This window comes from Malania oleifera, chromosome 3, assembly GCF_029873635.1.
Source record: "Malania oleifera isolate guangnan ecotype guangnan chromosome 3, ASM2987363v1, whole genome shotgun sequence".
Lineage (NCBI taxonomy): Eukaryota > Viridiplantae > Streptophyta > Magnoliopsida > Santalales > Ximeniaceae > Malania > Malania oleifera.
Genome location: NC_080419.1, coordinates 106535315 through 106549388, shown reverse-complemented (window position 1 = coordinate 106549388; position 14074 = coordinate 106535315). Strand labels below are relative to the sequence as shown.

At 37.5% G+C, this 14074-nt stretch overlaps 2 pseudogenes; both read left to right on the top strand.

The window, feature by feature from the left end:
- Nucleotides 1–3553: 3553 nt before the first annotated feature.
- On the top strand, nt 3554–7372 carry LOC131151631 (beta-amyrin 28-monooxygenase-like; annotated as a pseudogene).
- LOC131152440 (5S ribosomal RNA) lies at nt 4685–4803 on the top strand (annotated as a pseudogene).
- Nucleotides 7373–14074: the final 6702 nt, after the last annotated feature.

Genomic DNA, 14074 nt, shown 5'->3' with positions numbered 1-14074 from the left:
ACAGCCAAAGGCCTTTGTCAATGAACTCTGGCTTCGTCGATGAAGCCTGCTCAATTACTATTTTACCCTTCTCTTTATTAATTTGTTCCATATATCACAGTTCGGGTACTTACATTAACACTCTGCCAGTGAGATAAGCATGGATCATGCATGAACTGACAAACATGATTGACAAAGAAAGTAAGGTCTGGTCTGGTGAAGAGTAAGTACTGTAAGTTGCCCACTACACTGCGATATAGCATAGGATATGGAACATGAGTGGAGTCAAAAGCAGACAATTTTGTGGAGGAGGACATAGGGCTGGTGACTGACTTGCAGTTCATCATGTTTGTCTTGTTGAGTAAGTCTAAGATATATTTCTGTTGACAAAACATGAGCCCAGCAGAGGTATGATGACATTCAACACCCAAGAAGTAGTGTAAAGATCCCAAATCCTTAATAGGAAAATCAAAGTTCAGAATAGATATGAAGTGAGAGATAAAACTCGAATTGGAGCCTGTAATAACAATATCATCGACATAAACAAGGAAGTAAACTGTTACTGATTGATGCTGATAAATGAATAAAGAGGTATCTGATTTTGAAACAACAAATCCTAGTTCCAGCAGCTAAGAGCTGAGCCTAGCATACCAGGCTCGAGGAGCCTTTTTAAGGCCGCAGAGAGCACGATTGAGTTTGCAGACATAGTGAGGAAATTGTGGATGAATAAACCAAGGAGGTTGAGTCATGAAAACCTACTCATCTAAATTGCCATGTAAAAAGGCATTTTGAACATCCAATTGTTGAATCGACCAGCAAGACGAGACTGCAATGGAGAGAACTAACCTGATTATAGTAGGTTTGATCACAGGGCTAAAAGTTTCATTGTAATCCAAACCTTCAAGTTGGTTATAACCTTTGGCAACCAATCAAACTTTTCGTCTCTCAATGGAGCCATTAGACAAATGCTTTGTCTTAAAAATCTAGCAACATCCAACGACATTTTGATTGGGGGCAGGAGGAAAAAGAGACCATGTATTGGTGGACATCAGGGCATCAAACTCAACCTGCATTGCATGCCTCAATTTAGGAAATTTGGAGGTCTGAGTAACAGAAGTGGGCTCCTCTGGAACAACAACGGCAGTGGTATGGGTGTGAGGCGGAGGCCAAGGAATGGTGCCATTAGTTTGGATTTTAGGGCAAGATTTTTGCACTTAGGCTTTTGTTTGCATGGGATGAAAGGACGTGGAAGGAATCACAGAGGGAGAAGAAGGAGAAAGTGAAGGAGAGTGTGGCGACGATGACAAGTGGAGGGAAGCCTTAGATACATGAGTGGATTGCTGAGGGGAAGAAGCAGAATCAGGTGAGACTAACGGCTGTTGGGTTTGGGAGCGAGGGATGGAAGAGTGGGTTGAAGGCCCAATCTTATTGAGAGGAGATGATGGGTCAGGCCAAATTGGGGATATAGTAGTGGGGGAAGATCTAATGGGCCAAATGAAAGGGGGTAGGGAAGTGTGAGACTGAGTGGGCTGAGCTGGACGATGCTGAAGTGAGCTGAAACTGGAAGCAAAAAATGGAAAAACATTTTCATCAAATAAAACATCCCGAGAGATGTACGTACAACTAGTAGGGACATGAAAGCACAAATAGCCATGATGAGAAGAACTATATCTGAGAAAAACACAAGGAAGGGATCTAAAGTCCATTTTGTGTTGATTATATGGCCTAAGATTAGGCCAACATTGACAGCTGAAGGTTTTTTAAAAAAATGTAGTTGAGTTTGCGATGAAATAAAACTTCAAATGGTGACTTTTTATTTAAGGTGGGGGAGGGTAGACGGTTGATTAATAAAGTGGCAGTAACAAAGGCATCAGACTAGTAAGATTGAGGCAAAGAGGAATGAGCAAGAAGGGAAAGACCTGTTTCCACAATGTGCCTATGTTTTCTTTCAACCGAGCCATTTTGTGAATGAGCATGGGGACAAGAGATGCGATGACAAATACCAAAGGACTTTAACACATTATTAAGAGTTTGAAATTCACCACCCCAATCAGATTGTAATGAATAGATTTTTGTATTAAAGAGAGTTTCTACATGGCGTTTGAAAAGCAAAAAAACAGAGGCTACATCAGATTTACATTTTAACAGAAAAATTCAAGTCAACCAACTGTAGTCATCAACAAAGGAAACATAATAACGAAAACCACCACGAGCGATCAACGGTGCAAGGCCCCAAACATCCGAGAAAATAAGATAAAGTGGGGTAGATGAAAGATGAGGTGAGTGACCATATGGGAGCTGGTGAAGTTTAGCCTTGCAGCACGAAGAGCATAAACCCAAATAGGAAGAGGATTTGGTGGGCAGAGACATCTGTGAGATGAGTTTATGTACTAATTGCATGGAAGGATGACCGAGATGAGTATGCCACTGAAAAGAGGAGACACTTTCACCAACATGAGCTTGAGGAGATGAAGGTGGGAACACGTACATGCCATCCTTAGTAGAACCGCGAAGGAGAACCTTCTAAGTTTGTGAATCCTTCACACACAAAAAAGAAGAGTGAAACTCAAAAAATACAGAATTATCCTCATATAATTTCCAGATTGAAATTAAATTCTTAGAAATTGATGGAACATGATAGAGTTTGGAGAGGAGAATACTGCCATAGGAGGAAGAGATGGTGGAGCTGCCAACATGATGTATTGGGAGAGAACAACCATCACCAACATGAACTTGTTCATCACCTTTGTATTCAGATGGGTTAGGAGAGAAATTAGAAAAATCATGGGTGACGTGGTGGGTAGTAGCATAATCGGGGTACCAGTTGGGGTCTGTAGATGTGGAAGAGGGTTGCTGAAATTGTAGGCCTAAAGTAAGGTGTGCTAAGAGGGAAGGTGGAGGGGGAGATTGGTAGCTATAATCAAATCTGTGGTAACAGGAGGTGGCATTATGGCTTCTTTTATGACAGACCTGACAGGTGGGTCGATTAGGTGAAAAGGGAACTGGGGAGGAGGAGGAGGGATGACGACCACCATGCCTGCCATGACCACCACGACCTCTGAAATTGCCCCTGACGTGTGTGGAGCCACGACCGCGAGGGAAGCTGGTAGCAGATTTTGTTTGAGTGGAGTTAGTAGAAAATATATAATAAGAAGGCCTGGTGAGTCAATAATTGAGCTTCCCTATGCATGGGGGAGTACTGTTTTTGCGAGATTATATTGTCAAAGAATTAATTGTTTGAACATACGTATGTATATATTAAAATCACATTAATTACAGCGTTGGGGTGTTGTCACAAATTTTCATAGAGACTTTGTGTCACTTCTAATTAATTAACACCATATGAAACCAAACTTAATTAATTATAATTCTCTTGTTGACTGCTTTCGTTGATTCAAACCCCTTTCCCCTATTTAAACCCATCCCCACCTTCTTCCCAAAATCAAAGAACCAACAATAAACTAGCACTTGCACCCAGCCAATTCTATCTTCTTCCCAAATTCACAAAAAGCTAGCAAAAGCAGCGAAGCTAGCTTGCTAGTCCGCCACCATTATTAATCAACTCATCCATCACATGGAGCTCACCTCCTTAACCTTCATTCTCTCCTCCACCTTTCTCGTCATATTCCTCTTCCTCACCCTCCTCATCTACAAACACAAATCCAAGGCCTCCCACCTCCCCAACCTCCTACCCGGCACCACCGGCCTCCCCTTCATCGGCGAGAACCTCAAGTTCCTCTCCACTGGGAGGAAGGGGCATCTCAAAAAGTTCATCTATGACAGGATGGCCCGCTTCTCCTCCCAGGTCTTCAAGACCTCGTTGCTCAGTGAAAGTACCGTAGTTTTATGAGGCACAGCTGGCAACAAGTTCTTGTTCTCCAATGAAAACAAGTTGGTCACCACTTGGTGGCCAAACTCTGTGAACAAGATCTTCCCTTCATCTCAACAAAACTCTTCGAAAGAAGAATCAAAGAAGATACAAAAGCTCCTCCTCGGGTTCCTCAAGCCCCAAGCCCTTCAAAGGTACATTGGCATCATGGACACGATTGCTCAAAGACACTTCGAAGAGAGTTGGGAAAACAATAAGAACAACGAAGTGGTTGTGTTTCTTTTGGCCAAGAGGTTCACCTTCTGGCTGGCATGCGGGCTGTTCTTGAGCATAGATGATCCTGTCCATGTTTCCATGTTTGTAGACCACTTCAATGTTTAGTATTTCGAGATCATATCGATATCGATCGATCTCCCCGGGACGCCATTCAACCGCGCGATCAAGGCGTCAAACTTGATCCGGAAGAAACTTTGGGCGATCATCAAGCAGCGGAGGATCGACCTAGCTGAGAATCGAGCTTCGCCCACGCAAGACATATTGTCCCACATGCTTCTTATTGTGGATGAAGATGGACGGTTCATGAATGAATTGAATGTTGCAAGTAAAATTTTGGGTTTGCTAATTGGAGGGCATGACACAACCAATGCAGCCATTACTTTTGTCGTCAAGAATCTTGCTGAGTTGCCTCACGTCTACAATGAGGTCTATATGGGTAAATTAAGTTACCTTCATTAATTTTATTTCTTAATTTAATATTTTTTTATGTCCAGCTGGCTAGCTCAAGTGGTAAGGACGTCTTGTGACTTTGGTGATCCCAAAGTCATGGTTTGATTCCCTCTTGAGATATTAAGCCTAGTGGTTTAATTTTTCCAATATGGGTGCAATCATACCAACACTAATGCACCAAATCCCATTAGAACTCTGCAGTTAAGCGTGCTTGGGCAAGAGTAATACTAGGATGGGTGACCTCCTAGAAAGTCCTTGTATTACACCTCTCTTTCAAATAGCCTCCGGGCATAAGTTAAGGTGGTAAGAAGGTTCCCCGGAACAATGCTCCATGGGTGACCTCATGGATCAACTTGTATCCTTTATAATAATATATATAATAGGAGTAGCAAATTGACCCAAGCATAAAAAATATTCAATTAGATTTTGTAAAATATTTGCATAAGCATGTTCCACATATTTATGTAGCTAGGTCGTAATTTAATTAATTTTTTGGAATATTTGTTTTCGTTTTAATTGAAATTTGGATGTATATGAAATAATGGATGGGCATATAGAACAAATGGAAATAGCAAAAGCAAAAGCACTGGGAGAGGTGTTGAATTGGGAAGACATTCAGAAGATGAAGTACTCATGGAATGTGGCGTTCGAAGTCATGAGGCTTGCCCCTCCCCAAGGGGATGGGATGCTTATCGACTTACGTTTTTTGATCAGCAGACTTTAGATGGGCTTAAAGCTTGTTCCGCGAGCGGAAGTATACTACCTTATTTAAAAATTCAATTATATTAATAATTTTTTTTTTAGGTACGTGTCCATGAATTGAATATTCATTAGTAGAATATTAATTATGAAAAGAAATTCTCCAATTCCATCTTAATGTTTTATTTTTATGAGTATAGCTAATGCAAACAAGATAGATCGTGTTGACAAAGTCAATGGCATTGTTATTTTTTGACTGAATCTTTTATACATCAAAATTAAATATTATAACAAAGATTTGTTCTTCCTCAAGTGTATTTAACAAGATGATTTCGCAAGGCTCCTCGAGATTATATGCGAGAGGGGTCGTTTGGGAGCAAAAATTGGAAGAAGATCAAGATTGAGAGGATTTGTGTCCCTATTTGTTGGTCAGGTCTGGGACTAAAGAGATGGAATAGATTTTCAATTGGAAACTAAGGGATGAAGTCCTTACAAAATTTAGTTAAATGAAAACATTCCAATTGATTTGGACTACAAAGGACCTAAATTTACCTTGTGTAATAAGTGGATAAACGAATACGTTGTCAAAGAAAGTTTTGATATTTCTTTTGCAAATTATTAATAGATAAATACATACTATGATAACGGAGTAAAGGTCATACCAATATCTCCTCTAATCATTGTGTTTTTATTCTAGTAGAGTTGGGGGAGAATATTTGGCCGGATAAAGGATGACCTTAAATTTGAGCAATTGGCTTCTTGAGGAAAGCCAAATCAAGAATAAGAAATGGTGGTTGACAATTAGTAACAAATTTAAATCCAACCCTTATAGGTTATTTGATCTTTAAAACCTAGAACATGCTAAAAATGTGGCAAATGAACTAAAAATATGAAGTAAAAAATAGATTGTCAACATAACAAAGAATGAGTGATTGTATAATGAAATTTTAGTCACAACAAGAAAGCAATCCACCCACTTCTTAGGAATTGGGGGACAACATTCTAGGAAAACTAGAAGAACTTCTTCACAATGGAAGAGGTGAAATGAGCCCATAGAGCTTTGAAAAAAAAAAAAAAACTATTTTTGGGGGAGGGAGGGGAGAATAAGAAATATTTTCATGCTCCAAGCTAGAAGGAGGAGGAGTTTCATTACTAAACTAGGAGCTGAAGATAGTAGGTTGCTTTCCTTTCATGGGAAAATCATAGGTTTTATTTTTGAGTCTTTTAAATATCATTTTTCAAATCAGGAACCCTTCTAGTCATACTAAATTAACTAATCTAATGGATTTCAAGCTTAGTGATGATCAAAAGTTTTCCTTAAGCAGGAGTTCACAAAACTATAGATCAAAGCAACGTCTACTCAACTTGGAGGACTTAAACTATATTGAACTACAATGATTTCCAGGTATATTCTTTCATAAAATGAGGTGATTGAAGCAGACTTGCACTTTCTTAATAAGGGATTTCTATTAAGAGACATCAATAAGACTATGATGTACATTCCTAAAAAAACTTAATCCAAAAAACTTATATAATCCTAGATGAAGGAGCCTTCCGTGAGGCCATCAACGACTTCATCTATTATGGTTTCTCCATCCCCAAGGGTTGGAAGGTCGTCCATCTCTGATCTCCCCTGCCTTTCTTTCTTTATAAAATGTTAATAATAAATGTGTTATTTTTCCATGCCATTTAATCCATTTCGCCGTTGAATTTTTTTTTTAAATAGTATTTATAGTAAATGAAAAAGGGTCTCCAAAAAATTTATCCATTTATTATATCTATTTTGAATGGAAAACCGAGAAATAAACTCCTCATATGGTTTGAAATATTTTATTGCAGTTATATTGGAGTGCAATCTCAACCCACAGAAACCCGGAATGCTTCCTGGAGCCGGAGAAGTTTGATCCGTCGAGGTTCGAAGGGAACGGGCCAGCGCCGTACACATTTGTGCCTTTCGGAGGAGGGCCGAGGATGTGTCCCGAAAAAGAGTATGCAAGACTGGAAATATTAGTGTTCATGTACAATGTGGTGAAGAGGTTCAAATGGGAGAAGCTGCTTCCTGATGAGAAGATCATAGTTGATCCCATGCCCATGCCTGCAAAGGGCCTCCCAGTTCGTCTTCATCCTCACAAACCCTAAATTCCACCACCATATTATTGCATGCATAATTATTTAAACCTACTCTATCAATCATGGAGTGCCTACCCTGCTATTGTTTTCTCTATTTGGCTTTAATTAGCCAAGCTTTTTTTTTAATAGTTTAATCACAAGTCTTATACCTAAAGGTCTTGTGTTCATATCTTGAAATTGAATAAAAAGAATTCTAAAATATGGCTATATATATATATATATATATATATATATATATATATATATATATATATATGTATGTATGTATGTATTACCTCTTTTTCTCGATATGAAGAAGAAAAAGATTTCTTGTAGAAGACAAACGATTCCTATTTCATTTCTTATTTGTTTGATTGTTTATTTATTAATTTTTTTTCATTTTTTTAAAAGAAGCTTAAATTTAAGTGGTCCTAGTAGAAGAAAGAGGAGGTAAATTGGGCACCAAGGCATGAGGTGGTAACCGTGGTTAGAATTTGACTGAGCTTAATCCAAACATACAATGGCTTTTCAAGTTAAACTACTTATAGAATAAAAAAAATATATTTCAATTATGTTCGGGTAATTTATATCTTATGTTTTTAGAAATAAAGCTAATTATGAGAAAATAATTTAGTAATTTGTATTAAAAATATAATTATAATAAAATAAATGACAATTTAAATAATTGGTTGGGCCATGGGCTCGGTAGAGGAATTGAGTCATCGGGTTGCTGGTCCAACCAATAAAGTCAAAGGCTAGTTTGGTGAGTCGGTAATAATCTAATTAAAAATTCTATAATATTATCTTAGTAAAAATAATAATATTATAAATATATATATATATAAATACACTTAAAACAAAATCATATGTCGTAAAGTCATCACAAGTATACAAATTCAAAATCACATTCACAATCAAACATAAAAAAAAATAGGATCTAAGTTTAAAATTAAGGTAATCTCAATCTAACTTCTACAAATTACGAAGATAAAGAAAACCTATAAGCAAAATATACCAATTTTAGATTGCGGGGAAAAAAATATTATGTTTATGGAACACATCTAAAAATACAAGTAACAAATTTAAGAAAATTAAAATCTAAAATTTTAAATTAATGTTAAATATTAAAAAGGAAAACAAAAAAATTCACAAAGTTATAGGCCTAACCTGGGTTAGCCAAATCTAGCTTTGCCAGTTGAATCCACCAGATCAATTCGAGTCTTATGGGTTTAGTTGGGTCAATTGCATGTCTAATACAACACGGAAACGAATTTGACTTTATGTCCCAGTCATTGGCTTTCTAAACCCGGTTGACTAGGCCAGGCTAATCTTAATAACACCTAAGAAAATATATCATACTATTTATATTCTCAATAGGGGATGATCCACCATTGAATTAAGGAGGTAAAAGTGTCATTTCATGAGATTGATGCTATTTGTTACAATGTCTCGGAGGGCCACTTTCTACAGGGGAGGAGGTGAATCTTTGAATTACCATGATCGAATGGAGAACTCAAAATCAGATGAGGGGGTAATACATAGGGGTGAGAAATGGGTCAACTACATATTTTAATGGAGTCATCACTAACATGTTTGTACTCTAGAAGAGATTAAAACATCTACTCACTATACTACTAATTAATTCACTGGTCTCTAAAATATGCCCTGGTCCAAGAAAATCGATAGTTAGTGGTCTGCATTATCAGGTAGGATTCGGGAGTACAATTATGCAAAGGTAAGTACTAGCACGCCTTCACTCCCGTCTAGTGGATGATACATGATTAGCCTAAGTTCACCTTTGAAATAAATCGATCGAAATTTAGATTCTTCCATTTTATTCAATTATTAAACCTTTAAATATTCGATAGCCCTAAAAAAATGAGAACTACCCTCATCTAAGGATTCCAAAGGTGTGTGAAGACACAACTCCCAATGATCTCTGCAAGGATTAATTGCTTATTGTGTTTTCTCCATTTTAAATGTCTTAAATATTTACCAGAACTTTAAATATTGGGAGACCTTACAAAATATAAAACCCTCTCTCACCTTTAGTTTCTAAAAGACATGTGAAAACATAAGCCCCAAGACTAGAGGAAGGTTCACTATAAAAGTTAATTTATTCATATCAAAACAACACATTAAAACATGCAAAGGCATGCAAAAGATACACACATGCTTACATGCTAAATTACTATGCATGATATAACTACAAATAAACATGCAAAACATATTGTAGGCACCCCATTTGGTCCAGTCATTATATAGTAAAATTTATGGGATTTTACCCTATTTTTGTTTTAAAATTTCGTCATAATTAGGTTGCTTTTCCATGTTTGGTCTTATAATTTAGGTTTTTTCAAAAATCACAAATGAGTGTCGTCTAAGGCTTTGCCTAAATGATTGCCCTTAGGGTAAGTGCCCCAATTGACTCAATCTCACCACCTTGTTTCTATTGTTCATGTATTAGGAATTATACAAGAGTTCATTTGCATTTATGAGCTACAATAAAAAAAATGATAAATATAATAACCCAAGAATTTCTACAGGACTCGTCGACGAACACAGGGGTTTTGTCGACGAGGGCTCTTTAGGATTTCGTCGACGAAGACCCATCTCGTCGACGAGAAGATACCAAGAGAGGGTTTAAAGCAAACTGAAACTCATTGACAAGGGTGCAGGTTCGTCGACGTACTTTCTACAGGACTCGTCAACGAGGTGAAACATGGATTTTTAATCAAAATTTCAGCGCAGAAACCCTCCTCTCTCTCTCTCTCTCTCTCTCTCTCTCTCTCTCTCTCTCTCTCTCTCTCTCACGACCCCCTCCCCTTCTCTCTTTGATCCTGGCCCCATTTCTCACCGGATTGAAGATTTGAGGCCACCACGATGCCCCTTGCGAAGTTCTCTGCAAGTCTGCCGGAGCAGAGCGTGGGGAAAGTTAGTTTGAAATTCATCCCAAATCCAGGTTAAGATATTTTATTCAGATTATGCCTTCCTTGTAGTTATAAGAAATGTTGTAAGTAATAAAATACTGATATTTTGTTCTAAGGGATATTGTTTTCAGGATGTTGAGTTAGTAACCCTGCGGGTATAGGGCCATAATTTAGTAGGGGCTTTTCAGATTTAAGGTAAGGGAAATATGCTATGCTAGCAGTTTTAATATGTATATAGAATATTATGAATGTGTATTTACAAGCATGCAGATCAGATTATTTTTCTAGGGAATTATGAATATTATTTTTATAGCAGAATTACAAAAATTGAGACTGCGTTTATTCAAATGTATGACATGAGTTTATTACAGTACAGTATATGTAAATGCCCCAAACCCTTCAACCCAGGTTCGGTGCGTTAAACTTGATAATATCCTGATTACCCATAATTCATAACATACGCAGCGGAAAACCTAAACATAATCTCCATATAACATAATACCATAAAACCATAATATACCAGAGTTTTCTATTTTCTATCTATAAATCCATAAAATCCAACCATCACCTGCGTTTCCATAGATACATATATCTCCAAAACATTTTAGTATGTCTACAAACATTCCTTTCATAACTGACTTAAAACATAACGATATAAAACATAAAAATAAATATTTACATCTCCAAAATAGTATCAATATATACCCTGTTTCTTATATAGTCCTCAAAAATGCTAACAAAAATACCCTCGAGCTCCTAAGGCCGACCTCGAGGATGTCCTGAAAAAGAAACATTCATATTCGGGTGAGACACATCTCAGTAAGGGAAGAAGTATACATACTAAAATAGCATGTGACCAACATAAGGTAAATAGACATCATTTTAATTACATTTTCAAATTATCACATAACTTTGAAATCGTTTCCTGAACCTACCAATCACATGTAGAGATTTAACCCACAAGATTACCCAAGAATAGGGGTGATTACCCGCCCATACAAGTAGCACCCCTCTGCTCTGATACTTAGGTAACCCTAAGGTCACAATTAAAGCATACCAGGGCACTTACCTCACTCAGTAAGCCTTCAAGTGTTAGATTAATCTCGTACTCACGCATTCAACAATAGTTTACCGGCAAAGGTCCTAAGGATAGGGAAATCTATCCGCCCATACCATTAGGTTCCCTCTGCCCTAGTATGTTATGCAGCTACTGCCACATCTGAAGCTACTAGTGCACTCGCCTTTCTCAGCAAGTCCTCACGCGAAGAGTACGCCCCACCCAATCGTAATAGGGTCTACGTACACGTATGCTTCTAATGTCATAATACATTATTTATTTCTGTCATTATACATTCATACACATTCATCCATGTTCATAACTTAACTTTGCATTTCGTTTCACTTTAAGTGACTCTTTCCCATTTGTATCATTCATGATTCATATTTCATTTCATTGCATTGTCATTCCATTGCATAACATTTCATTTCATTACTTTGTAGTACAACTGGTCTTTAGCCATCATTTGTTAGTTTCGACGTAGAAATGCGCTAGAATCTGCTACAGTTAGTTTCTACATAGAAATGCGCTAGAATATGCTAACATGACTGTCTTTCAGCTGTCTTACATTTATATGGTTGCATTTAACATACACAAGCAACATTGTCCATATCATATTTTATTCATAAATCTTTACTTACTTAACCTGCATCTCGTATATCTAACATATATTTGCACAGAATCTCATGCCACACAGTTTTCCTAGTAAAAGTCATATATATTTTTTTACAAAATAAGCCAACCCATAATTAAAATTTATATGCTAAAAATACATTTCATTTCTTACTTAATTCCTCAGAAAATTCCTTTCACTTTCATTCGTTTACTTTCACATATACATAACTATATAAACAATCCTAAGCTCAGAAAACATAAGTTTCATGGCTGGCATTTTAAACCCACATATAAATATATACATATAAATAACACATAATCCATTTTAATTTATAAAAAAACCTGATTTAATATATAAATTTCCCCCTTACCTGACTTTCAAACTACGTTTGTAGAATTCCCGAACTAATACCCACAACGTTTACCTAGACCCTGAATCCAAAAATCCTAACTTAGTTAAAATAAATTCCAATTAACTTAAATCTTAAGAAAAATACTTATTTACTACTTCCTAGGCTCCAAATAACAATATTTCTTAATACAATCCTAAAATAACTAACTTACCCTGATTTTGGGATGTTTCCCAAACCTCACAACCCAACGATCAGCTCCTACAACCTTAAAGAGAATGATCCCACGAACCTCGTGGCGGTTCTGGATCATCAAATCGGGTCAAAATCGGCCCGAAATCGAAGAGAGAAGGCTGCAAGGTCATTTTCTAAAGAGAGAGAGAGAGAGAGGAGAGAGAGTTTGAGAATTCACACTGAAAATGAAGAAAAACCCTTTTTATGCGCAGGGCTTCGTCAACGAGACACGTCGATTCGTCGACGAGGTGCTATAGAGACTTCATCGATGAGAAGATACCTTCATTGACGAAATTCAGAGTTCCAAAAATACTCTCTCGGGATTCCTTCGTCGACGAGAAATCTAGTTCGTCGATGACCTTAGAAGGACACTCATCGATGAGTACTGCACATTCGTCAACGAGGCCTATTATTTTTCTTAAAAAATTCTTCCTTTCTTCCCCTTATTTTCCTTTAATCCATTTCATTCATTATAGTTTCTAATTATTTTAATTCCGGGTCATTACATTCTCCTCTCCTTAAGAAATTTTGTCCTCGAAATTTTACTAACTAATCATGCTCACACATTACTTGAATTCACTTGCTAACTATCATTGTAAGAACTCTACATGCATATCATCATATATATCATTCAATCATTATTCATTAAATTAAATCATCTCATACCTGTTTCTCTGATGGCATCCTCCTCAGCTCGAAGTGTGTACAGTTAGGGTGGACCACCTCTTCCAAGTGGTATTTGCTGCTTTCCCTTATCCTAATTTTGAGCAGCTACCATAGGCAAGAGTTCTCGGCAATCTTTCCTGTGGTGCCCTAGCTTACCGCACCTATAGCAATTCGGAGTGCCATACCAGCATTCGCCCCTATGCCTCTTATCACACTTCAAGCATACAGAGCCCATTGCTTCTTTCCCTTTCTTCGCTGATCCCTAACTGGTCTCATACTGAAAGCCAGATGGTGCAGGTCTCTTCTTCTGCTCTGAAGGCTCAGTGCTACCTTGACTACTCTTCTCTAACATTGAGGCCTTGTCAACTAATACTGAAAAGCTTTGGACCTGAAACCCAACCACCAGCTCGTAGATCCTGCGCCTCAGGCCTTTCTCAAATTTCCTGGCCTTCCTTACTTCATTTGGGAGTAGAAATGGAGCGAAATGCGACAATTCTATAAATTTAGCCCCATATTCCGCATCTGTCACGTCTCCTTGGGACAGATTGGTGAACTCTTCAATCTTCTCCTCTTTGACAAATGAAGGAAAATACCTGTCAAAGAAAAGCTCCTTGAATCTCTCACAGGTAAGAGCTATCTTTATGACCCTTTGATCCTCCAGCAGTTTCGTAGAAAGCCACCAACGCTTTGCCTCTCCAGTCATCTTGAAAGTTGCATAACAGACCTTTTATGAATCCTCCCTTCCTTCAGCCTCTATATTCTCATCTCCAGAATCCATCCTGAAAAATAGGACAGAGAAGAGATAAGAATTTCATATTAAAACTCCAAATAACATAATCATTAAATAAAATCTTGAATCTCCATATAAGGACCAGTCACA